The 13,645-nt window shown below is 34.7% G+C and overlaps 1 protein-coding gene across 3 annotated transcripts in view; it reads left to right on the top strand.

Moving 5' to 3' along the window:
• Positions 1 to 13,645, top strand: part of LOC115212006 (choline transporter-like protein 2) — a 206,067-nt gene that overhangs the window by 93,631 nt on the left and 98,791 nt on the right. The gene's annotated exons all lie outside the window — the stretch shown is intronic.

Raw genomic sequence — 13,645 nt, forward strand, 5'->3', positions numbered from 1 at the left:
GGCACCCAAATCTTGTGTAGGCCATTCCTTACTGGGAAGTGGAGGGGTGAGTTCTACGTGGTGAGATATGAGGGAAATCTGCCCTGATAGGAGGAAAAGAGGAAGGCTACAAAGCCTTGCACTGCTTTAGAGGAAGCCACCAGTAGCATTAAGAGGTTCTAGTGTGTGTGTGTGTTAGCAGTTACTCGAAAGTAAATATTATCTGGTAGCTTGTGCCAAGCTTTCAATCCTTGTTTTAGGATCTATGTAGCCACAGCAAACAAACATCCTCTTGACCCTCCCAGACATGATCCTCTAGAACATCAAGGATGTAATACTTGGAGAAGAGAGAGAGAGAGCTGCATCTCCACTCAGCTGGTATTATTTTTCAACTGAGGAGACTGGAGTAATATGGAACAAAGTGCCTTGCTCAAAGACACAACATACTGCCCAGTTCAGGAATTGAACCAATGATTTTATAATCATGAGCCCAACACCCTAACTTTGAAGTTATGTGATAGACTAGTAGTTTAGGTGTTGAGTTTCCATCTGTAACTTATTCTCTATAGATTCGGCTATAAGTTATCAGCATATAGATGAAGTAATATACATGACTAGCTGGCCCTATACCATAAAAAATGATAGCTAATTGCATATTATATATAAATATGGATGGTAGATCAAATTTATACACTTGTCAGCGTTATCTAATGGTTGTCTTTCAAGATGTGACATTGATCATTGTTTGTTACTTAAAGGATGCTGGTTCACACATACAAACATTCACATACTTCCCTTGTACACACACTTACATATACTCACACAGAGTTGAAACGCTGTTTGATTTTTCTTTTCAGCGTTGAATGTTCACCATCCCACTTCCATTGCACACACACACACACACCTCCCTTTTACATACAAGCACATATACTCACACAGAGTTGAAACACTCCCACTACCAGTCTGCCATCACCTCTTCCTTCCTTATTCATCTATCACCCCTTCCTTTCTCATTCATATGTTGTGACGGAGAAAAACAAGAGTATTATTATAGTAGATAGTCACTCGAATAATTGATAGGGTTATACAGAAAGCTGTTATACTGGCATAGCAGTGTCAATGTCAATTGCTACAAAGACAGAGGGGATGCACTTGAGAGAGGCAATTATTGAGTCAGATTGTTGGATTAGGTTATGAAGCTTATGGAAAGAATCATTACATAATTGTTTAGGAACAGAAGTAACCTATATGATATACATTTTTTTTTTTTTTTTGCCAGGAAGAATTGCCACCAACGTCACCTTCCTAGTAAGACAACTGCAAGAGAAATAAGTTTTTAGCTAAGTCGAAAACATTAGCATTCATCATCTTGGATAAGATCTTTGACAGAATGTCACACTCTATAATCTGGTGATCACTAAGGAACCTGGGTGCTTATGAACTACTTGTGAAGGCTAATTACAAGCTGTGTTGAAGGCGGTGAGCTGGCAGAAACGTTAGCGCGCCGGATAAAATGCTTAGCAGTATTTCGTCTGTTGTTACATTCTGAGTTCAAATTCCGCCGAGGTTGACTTTGCCTTTCATCCTTTTGGGGTCGATAAATAAAGTACCAGTTTTATACTGGGGTCAATGTAATTGACTTAATCCCTTTGTCCTTGTTTGTCCCCTCTATGTTTAGCCCCTTGTGGGTAGTAAAGAAATATATAATACACGCCATGTACAGAGGCTCAGTCAATGAGTTCAGTGATGAATTTTGTATGCAGGTAGGGTTGGTTCCTCAATGGTTAATCCTCAGCTCTTTGCTGTTCATTATAGTTCTGCATGTTATCACAGAGGAATTAAGGAGGCTTTTCATGGAGCCTCTCATATATATATATATATATAATTTATTTATTTATTTATTTGAAATTGAGATTTGAAGGTCAATAAAATAAGGTCATGATGGAAGATAACAAAAAAAGGAATGCAGAAACTGTTAAGAGAGATAAATACTGACTAAAAGTATTTCTAGGTCTGTAAAGTAGAAAATCTATTTATGTAAATGAAAATTTATTCATAAGCTTTTTAGCAAATGTTAGCTAATTAAATTTAGGTTTTCTTATTAACCACCTAGTGCATATTATATTTATTTCTTGGCACTTCAATTACAACACTCTTATATGAAGAAAACAAAATTGAAAGTTTGGATAAGTTATAAGGATTCTTGACTTTTGAATATTATTGTTACATGCAATATATGGCAATTGTTGTCTAGTGGTTAGGATTCCTGGCTCTCACCCAGGTGGCCCAGGTTCGATTCCCGGTGTGGGAACTGGTTAACTTTTTCTTTAAAAGGCGGCGAGCTGGCAGAAATGTTAGCACGCCGGGCAAAATGCTTAGCAGTATTTCGTCTACCATTATGTTCTGAGTTCAAATTCCGCCGAGGTCGACTTTTGGGGTCGATTAAATAAGTAACAGTTACGCACTGGGGTCAATATAATTGACTTAATCCTTAATCCTTGTTTGTCCTCTCTGTGTTTAGCCCCTTGTGGGTAGTAAAGAAATAGGTATTTCGTTTGTCTTTACGTTTTTGCTGTCCAACCCATGCTAGCATGGAAAACGGACATTAAACGATGATGATGATGATGATGATGATATGTTTCAGAATTTTTGATATTTGAATAATTTAATAGATAGTGCAAAGAATTTTAATTTTCTTACATCTGACATAATCATTATCCTTAAATGAGCTGAAAAAGAGCAATAAAAGATTTATTTTTCTGCATACTGATTGTTTTGGTGCTAGAGGGTTAATGACATATTAAGAACAGAAATAACAAACCTAATTTGATTTACTGTGTGGAATGTATGATGATTTAGCATCATGATTGTAATAGTTAGATGTGGTCAAAATATATGCTGATGGTCATTAAATTGAAAACTAAATTTAGACAGGAAGAATTCATCTAGGAAATTGTAGGCAGTAGAAATATAAAATTGGTGTGTCTAAGTTTGTGTAGGATTGCTCAAGTGTTTAAGTGTGTTTGAGAGTGCATGTGTGTGTTTTCAATAGTATTTCTACTCATTAGTTTTCATTCTAATTTATTGTCAAGCTTTGAGGCATACAATACAAATTCTCTACAAGCACCCTTCAAACTTTTCTTTTAATTTTTAACTGAACACATTTCCCATTGCTTATGCTACTTGTGAAAGTAGCTTAAGAAAGATACAGGTATCTTATGATACTTCCTTCCTTTTTTTTATATCAGCTTTTAAAATCATTAAATTTCTGTTGATATAATAAACAAAAAAATGGGAAATTTTGTTGCTATTTGTAGCAGTTTGTGTAACCATAGAGAATTTCCATCAGGATATGAAAAATAGTGAACTACAAATATCCTCTTCTACACAGTATTGTTGATTGAAGGAAATTTCTGTAGAGATAATTTTGATAAATGCACATATCAGCTGAGGCAAAGAGGATAGCCTCTACATAGTCATTCAACATGCTAGTAGTTGCTAAATCTCTCTCTACTTAGACCTTACCGTCTTAAAATTAAAGTACTAGTGAAATACTGGAGATGCAAAATTAAATACCAGTAAAACACCGAAGTTGACACAACTGACTGTCCTTCCTAACAACAGTTTGTGGTCTCGTTGCCTAGCTTAGAAATCAATACTTGGTTAAGTCCCTTCATATTTCATCTTATTTTGAGTTAATATCGCACTAGGTTTGACCTTCCTATTTTCAGAAATAATGACATATCAAAATAGTGTGTGTGTATGTGCAGACAAGTATACCTATCCACTTCCTCCTTCCTAAACTTTATACTATCTACTCCCCTAACAATTCATGGCCTTGTTTCATTGAAAAATTAGTATTTGTTATATTTTCTTCAGTCGACTGAATGATGTTTATAGTTTTTTTTTTTTTTTTGTGTAGCATGAGAAATATTTACAAAATTAGCACTTATCACAATAGCTTGGAGTAGTCTTCTACCTGGCCAGCTCCTGACAAACCATCCAGCTCATGCCAGCATGGAAGGCAGACCTTAAACGATGATGATGATGATCATCATCATCATCATCATTGTTGGACACATTGTATCAAATAGTAACACGCATCAGGGGTAAAAAAAAAATAATAAAATGACTGGTTGGTCACTAATGGACTGCCTGTGGTCATAGGTCATCTCAATCATAGCTAATCTTAGGTTAAACAACATAAATAAATGTATTTCGTTTTTGGATTTGGTTTGCAAGATTCTTTATATGAGTTCGTGTGTTGAAGCATATTCTGTTGTGTCTGGGGAGAGTCATTCTCTTTTAGTGCCTTATAATGTAACACATTCACTTGACTATTAGTCTTGACTATTAAAAAGGTTGCAAGATGCAACGAAAATTTTAGGAAAATAAAAATAAGAAATAAGTGAAAATTTTACCGGTGAGTGTATTACATTATGAGGCACAAAAAGAAAATGACTCTCCCCAGATACAACAGAATAAATAAATGTGTTATTTGGAAAAGGCAACAGTAAGAGTGCAGGGAAATTGTTTTGGGGAATGGAGTATCCAAGGTTTCAGACTGAGTCCTTTCAGAGGGTAAAGATGACAGGAAGACAATAATAGAAAGAACTGAGTTTTATTACATCCTTTATGTTTAAGAAACTGGCAGCAAGCACATTCAACATTGTGGAATTAGAATCAAAACATACCAATATTTGGTATATTTCATAGTTATCTTATATATCTATTTTATTTATATAAATCATATTATTATATGTATTATATATATATATATATATATATATATATATATATATATATATTATATATATATACATATATTAAAAATGGGGAAGGCTGGTTTATGGGATTACCTTAGGTTTCCCGTCCATAAATGATTTAGCTTTATGGCGTATCATCAGATCCCAAAGCAAAACCCTTTATGGATGGGAAATCTAAGGTAATCCTATAAACCAGCCTTCCCCATTTTAAATATATACTGCTCTACATCTTAGAGTGTGCTTCTTTCAGATTTATGTTTTCTACAAACAATCCTTTTTACTCCCTGTTTTCTACAAACGATATATATATATATATATATATATATATATATATATATGAAAAAACAAGTCAAAAATAGAAAATGCTAAGATAATTTTATAGTGAATCTTTCAGTACCGGTTTCGGTCATTTTGAGACCTTTTCAACTGTAACGATTAAATAATTAAATTTAGAAAAATTAGAAGAAAAGTTTTTTTAAAAGAATATTTCTATAGTAGTGTTCAGATATAAGTAGCATTCTGCCTTTCTCTGACTCCCTTGTTTGCACTTGTGTGTTCGAGGTCGTTGTGAGTTCTTGGTAGGGTAGGTGAAGAATAAGGAGGCTGATGTGGAGAGGGGTTGGGGAAATCTGGGAATGCCTTGATGGTCGTATTTTGAATGGTCAGTGGCTGACAGCAGTCGTAGTTCAATTCAGGAATTGTTTATGGAATTTGCGTAGGCGTTATACTGAAAGACATTAATGACAAGGTTAAGGGGTAGAAGAAGATGACGATGTTGATGATGATGATGATGAAGAAGAAGCAGAAGGAGAAGATGATGGTGGTGATGATGATGACGACGATGATGATAATAATGATGATGATGAAGAGGAAGAAGAAGAAAAAAATAGAGAAGGGAGAATATGAATGGGTGAAAGTATAGCTGTGATGGGGCTGATTAGTAATGGATTCTATGGAGTGTAATATTTGTGTGTGTATATATTTCTTTTATTCTAAAGTTGAGGTATATTAATTGTTTGTCGTAGACCCGTTAAGAAGTGGCCTGTATTTTGTAATAAAGAGATTTTCTTTACTTATTCGTTGTCTCGAGGTTGTATCGTCCCTAAATTGGTAGAGGGGGAATATATATATATATATATATATATATTATATATATTATATATATATATATATATAATGTGTGTGTGTTTTATATTGTTACGCTGCATGCAGCCTCCCAAAACCACCTACAACACAACAGTCTGTCTGATAGCAAAACCAGAGAGCAGTGTTCTAATTTGTGTCATATGAATAAGAAGTTATTTGAATATAAATTTTTTGTTCATAACAATATGTGTCAGTATGTTTATATATACATGTGTGTGTATGTATGTAAATATATATTATATAATTGTTATATTTCAGGATGGTCCTTTTATTTATATATTTTGCTAGATAAACATATGCACTATATACTTATTGGACTAATCTGGACAGGAAGGAGACATGTGGGATGGCCAGTCACTGAAAAGGTCACAGAATGTGTGACAAAAGATTTAAGACAAAGGACACTAAAATGAGAATAATAATAAAACTGAACCAGTATATAGTGCATGTGTTTATTTGACAAAATAAATAATTTAATTAAAGGACCATCCCGAAATATATCAATATCTGTTTCAGTACATGATTTCTTATCAGGTGTCCTGCAAAATAAATACAAAAATGTGTATATGTAATATATGATATAACTAGCAGTATCGCCTGGCGTTGCTCGGGTTTGTAAGGGAAATAACTATATAAGCATTTTTTGAGTTATAGCCAAAAAATAGCAAAAAAATGCATTAAAAATGGGGAAAAAATGATGGTAAATTTTTTTTTAAATCGTTGACTCATCGTAGACATTATAAGAGAGTTACTTCCCTTATATAATAGCGAAAAAATGCATCAAAATGGAAAAAAATGATGGTAAATTATTTTTAAAACTGTAGACTCATCGTAGATGCGTGCTAATACCCAGAAGGGCTCGATATGAATCACGACTATAAGATACCCGGTTTTGGTTAAACTGCACCGCAAAATGTGGGAGTAGTTAGGAATCTAAATCGTAGGAGACAGACACTCACACAACTTCACTTTTATATATAAAGATATATAGAGTCAAGTATTAAAACTAACTGATATTTAGTATAATTACATTTCTTAGTTATTATATAACTTATTTTACATGATAAATTTTAAGTGTCATTTGTGTTCTCTTTATATATATATATATATATATATATATATATACGAACTGTGTACATTGTGTGTGTGTGTGGTCATATGCTAAAATTTCACCTCTATTATGTTGTATCTATATTTGTTGACAAATGCAAGTTTTCAGTTCTAACCCAAGGCAAGTCTATTTATTTAATGAGATATTGGTTCCTGGTGGATTTCCTGATTATTTTCAAATGATTTTTACTGTGATATTATATAGAAAAGGATAGAGAGAGAGAGTGACAAAATGGGAGTACTGAAATGCTTTGTAATAATTAGTTAGATGTTATTATGTTCTGAGTTGAAATTACACTGAGTTGGCCTTGTTTTCCACTCTTTTGTGGCTGGAAAATTAAAGTACAAGTGAAGTACTGGAGTCAATATAACTGACTGTCCTTTCCTACCAAGTTAACTGCCTTGTGCCTTAGAAGTCAAGATTTAGTTATGCCCCTTTATATGTAAGAAAATAGATTAACCCACCCAGTTTGACCTTGTTTCTTGTTTCTAGGCTTAATGAAATAAGTATCATGTTGTATGTAAGTAGGAGATAAATTGATTGATCCTCCCTCTCTACAAAGCATTATCCTATACTAAATTTCCCTTGACTATGTGTCCTATCAGTAAAAATGTCTGTATTGTATTTACCTCATTCTACTAAATTCATATGTATATGACGTTTTTAGTATCATTCATTTATGTTTACAGTCTAGGATATAGTTGTTAAAGAAAGCATATATCATTTCTGTAGCAAAGCACTGAACTTTCATAGATTCTTTTATAGTTTTGGGGTTATTAACTAACTTCAGCATTCTTGTTTTATGTTCTTGTCTACAATTCAGTTTGTTAAATCTCTCTTTCTTTTCAAATATTTTATTTTTACATAAAAACAGTCATATTTAGGTTTGGATTTGATTTTCATAAAGCTTCATTTTCACTGCTGGGTTTTCAAAAACTAAAACTCTGTTAGAAATAAAACCACAGAAAATTAATGCATCTAAAAATATGGTATCTAAAGAGGATTAGAGGTTAGATTAAACTTAAAGCATACAAAAAACCTGAGGGAGAGATTAATAATCTATAAGATTTAAATTATTATTGCTATAATTTGTCTCATGGTTTTTATTGCATAGCCCCCTAATCAACTATGATTGTATATTGTGCTGTCTTTAGGCATGGGTGCACAGCTGTTGCTTAGAGGTCTCATGGATCTAAGAACCCATTTCTGATCTATGTATCCTTCTTGCTTGCTATCATCATCATCTAACGTCCGCTGTCCATGCTGTCATGGGTTGGACGGTTTAAGCAGGGATGGCAAGTTGGAAGGCTACACTAGACTCCAGTTTGATTTAGCATAGTTTTTATGGCTGGATGCCCTTCCTAATGCCAACCACTCCCAGAGTATAATGGGTGCATTTACATGTCACCAGCATGGTGCCTGTTGCATGACACCAGCATCTGCCATAACTATAATTTTGCTGGGTTTGATGGGGCTTCTTATAATGCCAAAGGTGTTGCTAATTTGTCATTGCATCCATGAGGACCAATGCTTGAAAGGTGCTTTTTACATGCCACCAGCATCAGCCACATTGCCTCCATGAGGCTCAATGCTCTAAAGATGCTTTCTACGGGCCACTGGCATGGGTGTCAGCTACTTAAAACCAGCATCAGCCATGACTATGATTTCACTTGGCTTGATGGGTCTTCTCAAGCACAGCATATTGCCAAAGGCCTTGGTCCCTAGTCATTGCCTCCATAAGATCCAGACTTCAAAGATCATGCTTCACCACCTCGTCCCATGTCTTCCTGGGTCTACCTCTGCCACAGGTTCCTTCCATAGAGATTGGCACTTATTTACAAATCTGTCCTTGTCCATATGCATCACATGACCATACCAGTGCAGTCGTCTCTCTTGCACACCACATCTGATGCCTCTTATGCCCAACTTTTTTCTCAAGATGTTTATACTTTTTTGTACATGCACATTCAACAAAGCATGCTAGCTTAATTTCTTTCAAGCCTACACATGTCCTTGACTGTCACAGCCCATGTTTCACTGCTATGTAGCATAGCTGTTCGCACACCGGCATCATAAAGTCTGCCTTTCACTCTGAGGGAGAGGCCCTTTCAATAAGTAAATACTATAGGACCCAGTGTATTGATTTTTCTTGGAGCCTGTAATGCTGCCAAGACAGCTCTGACTGTATGGCCATGTGATCAAATGCATTCCATCCTTTTTTTTTTACATCTGACAAATGTTGCTTCCAGTTTTCACCCTTTTTTTTTTTGTCCTAAGATGGTAGGTGAGATTTAAAGGCAGTGAATTGGTAGAAATGTTAGAACAAAGAACCAGAAAAAATTTGCTTGATGCTCTGAGTTTAACTTTGATTTTTATGTCTCTGAGATCAATAAAATAAAACACCAGTCTAGGTTAATGGATTAGCACAATTGTTACTATTGGACAAAATGCTTTTCTGTATTTCTTCTGGCTCTTTACATTTTGAGTACCTAGGCAGATGTGGTAAAATTGTATTCTTTCTTTTCTTTCTTTTCTTTCTTTATGCCTTTAAGCCTCCAACGCGAGTATAGGCCACTTATAGCTGAATTCCATGTCACATAATTTTTGGCTTCTGTACTTATACTCTGCCATGAATGTCCCCCTTTCTCTAGTTCCTTTTGTGTTGATCTCCACTATGAGTTCTTAGGCCTACCTCTCCTTCTATATCCATTCGGTTTCCTTTGTAAAGCACTTTTCGCTACATTTGGTGTGTCTTTTCTAATTGTGCTACTAATTCACTTCCACTTTTTCTTAAATATTTGCTCCCTAATCGAAACTTGATTTGTTCTTTGCCATAGATCCATATTGCTTATGTGTTTGGGCCATCTAATTTTAGAGTGGATGAGGACAGCAGTTGACAAATTGTTGTGTAAAGAACAAACCGGATTTAGGAAGAACCGTTCATGTGTAGATCAAATTGCCACTTTTCGCATCATCGTAGAGCAAAGCACAGAGTGGAATGCACCACTTTATATTAACTTTATTGATTTCAAAAAAGCATTTGATAGTGTAGATAGGGAAGGCTTATGGAAAATTATGCAGCACTACGGCATACCAGACAAATACATATCTATAATAAGAGCAACTTACCAAGGAATGTCATGCCAAGTCTTGCATGGAAACGGAGCTACGAATAAAATTGTATTCAGCTAACAAAAATATTATTTGAACTCAAAATATGTCTCAAATGCAGATATGTAACTGACAAATAGTTTGGCACTCTACAATGGCAACTCTGAATCTTTACATACAAATACAAAAGAATAGATTTTGATCTGGTGTAATGTCATAATTAATGTATAATTAACTCTTTGGAACTGTTGCCAATTTTGAGTTTAAAGCTTGTTACACTAACTTACACTTTATTTAATAATAATATTTCGTCTTAGGAATAAAGCATTCTAGTGATGTAGTCTTATACTCCCATAGTTCATAAGTTTAAATCCTTGGCATTCCAGTGGTTTCTTAAGCAATAAATATAAATAGAACCATATATGATTTTTCCATGAAGTGGGGGTTTCAACTCTTTTGAATCTCAATTATTCAGTGAGGACAACAATCTGTAAATAAAGTTCTGAAAGTTTGCATCCCAACCACAAGGTTCCAGGTTCAGTTCCACTGCATGGCACCTGTGGTAGATGGAACCTGAAAGAAGCCCATTGTGTATGTGTGTGTGTGTCTTTGTATTTGTTTGTGTTCCCTGCATTAACAACTGGTGTTGGTGTGTTTACATCCCTGTAACTTAGTGGTTTGGCAAAATAGACTGATAGAATAAGTACCAGGCTTCAAAAAATAAATACTGGGGTTGATTTGTTTGACTAAAATCTGTCAAGGCAGTGCCCCAGCATGGCCACAGACTAAAGACTGAAACAAGTAAAAGATATGTACATTAGTTATTGTAGATTAGATATGTCAGATCTAACCTATCACTAGCAGTATAGCCTAGATTTGCTCGGGTTTGTTTTTTAGTTGCGCTTAAAACGGCAGACTTTGTTGCATTAACAAAGTTTTGATATAGTTTCAATCTTTTTTGGAAAGTAAAAATTTTGCATTATGTAGCTTGTTATTCTCTTTAAGTGAACATTTTTCTGGTTGAAATACACCAAAAAATGGCGACACAGCAGTAAAAAAAATCATTAAAAATAGGGATTTTCATAGAAAAAAGCACCTTTTTGATGTAAATAACGTTTAGTCTTAACATGGTCCGATTTGATTTTTTTCTTCTATGGAATGAAGAGCAAGCCTTCTTCTATCATGCTCTCAATTTTGGTCAACTTGTGCCACAGGGTCTTGGAGGAGATAGTGTTAGTTGAAGGCTACCAAACCTGCCACACACACACACAGACAACTTCAGCTTTATATGTATAGATTAGTCCCAGCTCTTGCACCCTACAAAGACATCAAACTCACTAGTTAGGCTAGGTGTAAGTGAATGTTATTAATTAGGTTTGATCAACCATACTTAAGCTTGTCAGCCAACTTTTTCCCTTCTGTAGGCATAATAATTGACTTCCGAACATTTGATGAATGTTTAGAAACCATCTTAACACATATTGTCAAATATTGTTACTGTTACATATTTTATCAACTCTAACAAAATTTAAGTTTATATTTTAAAGTTATTGATCCACTGCTGAATCTCAGTTAACACACTCAAAAAATTCTGCAAAGCTCTGACTGGTCTTGGAGTGACTGGTGTAGCAAAGAGGAGGATTCTAAATTCCATTACTGAAACTGCATAGATGGCCACTTGGTGGCTTTACATGAAGAGGATAGACCAGTAGTTTCCTGCTACTGGAATGCAAGCTAGGACTTGACTTGTCTTGGCTGGCTCAGCTAAGTAGCAGGGTCTGATGTTGAAAGACCTCAAAATCCCTGAGACTCCAGAAGTATTTCTGATAAAGCATCTCAGAGCATCAGTGAGGTGTATCTTGGATCTTATGTATGAGGTGGTATGCCTTCCTGATCACTCATCGTCTTTCAGGGACATTCTTCTGCTTTTGAAGCACATGTGCCACTTGAAACCTTGTTTACGACCCATTGCATTCATCGCTGTAAGTTTGCCAAAGCATGGCCAATGTCTCTGTAGCAGCCTTGTCAAGTTTAACATAAAATTTCATGTTAATTCTTTGTTCTTGTCCATGGCAAAATCGCAGACTACAGCTTACATGTGATCACAAAAACACAAATTTTACAACTTGTGAAGTAAACTCATCAATGTCACTTGGCACACTGCCTTATGAAGGTCACTGCCACACAACCAAGTGCTGCTATCAGTTGACATGCTACAGAACTAGTCGGAACTTTTTGATACTACCTCATACATGCTATCATTTATAGCTTTACATACTTAAACTTCCACTGTAAAAAAATTAGCAATATATATATATATATAAATGCAAAATATCAATTAGTCCTAGAGAGCACAATGTTCCTGAAGGTCGGCAATGGTCTTCCTCGGTCATGAGTGGACGGCCATCATCATATATATATATATATATATAAATTTTAATTAATACGTTCTCTAACCGGCAAAAGCCCCTGCAGTAAATTATTTTCTGCAGTATTATTTTCCGGTAATTTAGCGCGCCAAAATGAAGACTTTTGAAAAATAACCGCAAGTGTAATACGTAGAGCTAGATGCAAGTCTGCCCTCGTGCAGATGTCTTCGTATATAGTTCTGCAAATTATATTTGTATAGACGATCACACTGAGGATCTATGTACAGATTGCTTAAGTAAAAATTATGTAATATGTTAATAGTGAAACATGTACATGAATAATCTATATTTTGCTACTTTTCATTTGTCTTGTTTGCTTATGTTCTGGTGTTTGCTAAATTTTTCTTGAGAACATTTCTTAGTGGTAAGACCATAGTGGATCTACTTCTAGCATAAGGGTTGTCTACATAATGGTCATCCCTCTCATTTATATATATATATATATCCAATGGGTTTTGCACAATGTCTGTCTTACAAATTACACTCACAGAGCATTTTTTTTTTATTCAATGCTAAAGTAAAGCACACTTGCCCAAGACACTGCATGTTTAGACTGAAGCAAAGGACTACATGCTTGCAAAGCAAACATTGTGACCACACTGTAACATTAGTATTACATTTTATGAATCATTAAATGATAATTACTAAAATGGTAAAGCTCACTTGGAAGATTGTTGGTTGATGGTGGGAGACAAACGATGTGCTTTGATTCTGTTCGATAAATGAAATGTGTATTATAGCCACTTAAAAAGTGTCTGCTTAAATAATAAATTTGAACATTGTTTCATATGATACATTATTTAAAAAGAAAAAGAAAAAACAGTATGCTAATGTATGTATCTGTGTATAAAAAATTTTATAGTATTAGGAGTACATTCTAACTCTTAGTAAAAATAGCTGAGACATTGGAAAGATTAGTTTCAGAATCATTACTCTTTGTTCAGTTTTCATAACCTTGCTTTTCTGTTGCAGGGCAACATAAGCATTTCCTACCTAGCTATAAGGCACTCCTGTGCCTGTGTTACAAACATTCAGCTTTGACTGCTCCTTTGTTTATTCGCACCTATGTTTTTACTGAATATAGTCCTACTAATGTTCAGGCT

Source organism: Octopus sinensis, linkage group LG1 (genome assembly GCF_006345805.1).
Source record: "Octopus sinensis linkage group LG1, ASM634580v1, whole genome shotgun sequence".
Classification (NCBI taxonomy): Eukaryota; Metazoa; Mollusca; class Cephalopoda; order Octopoda; family Octopodidae; genus Octopus; species Octopus sinensis.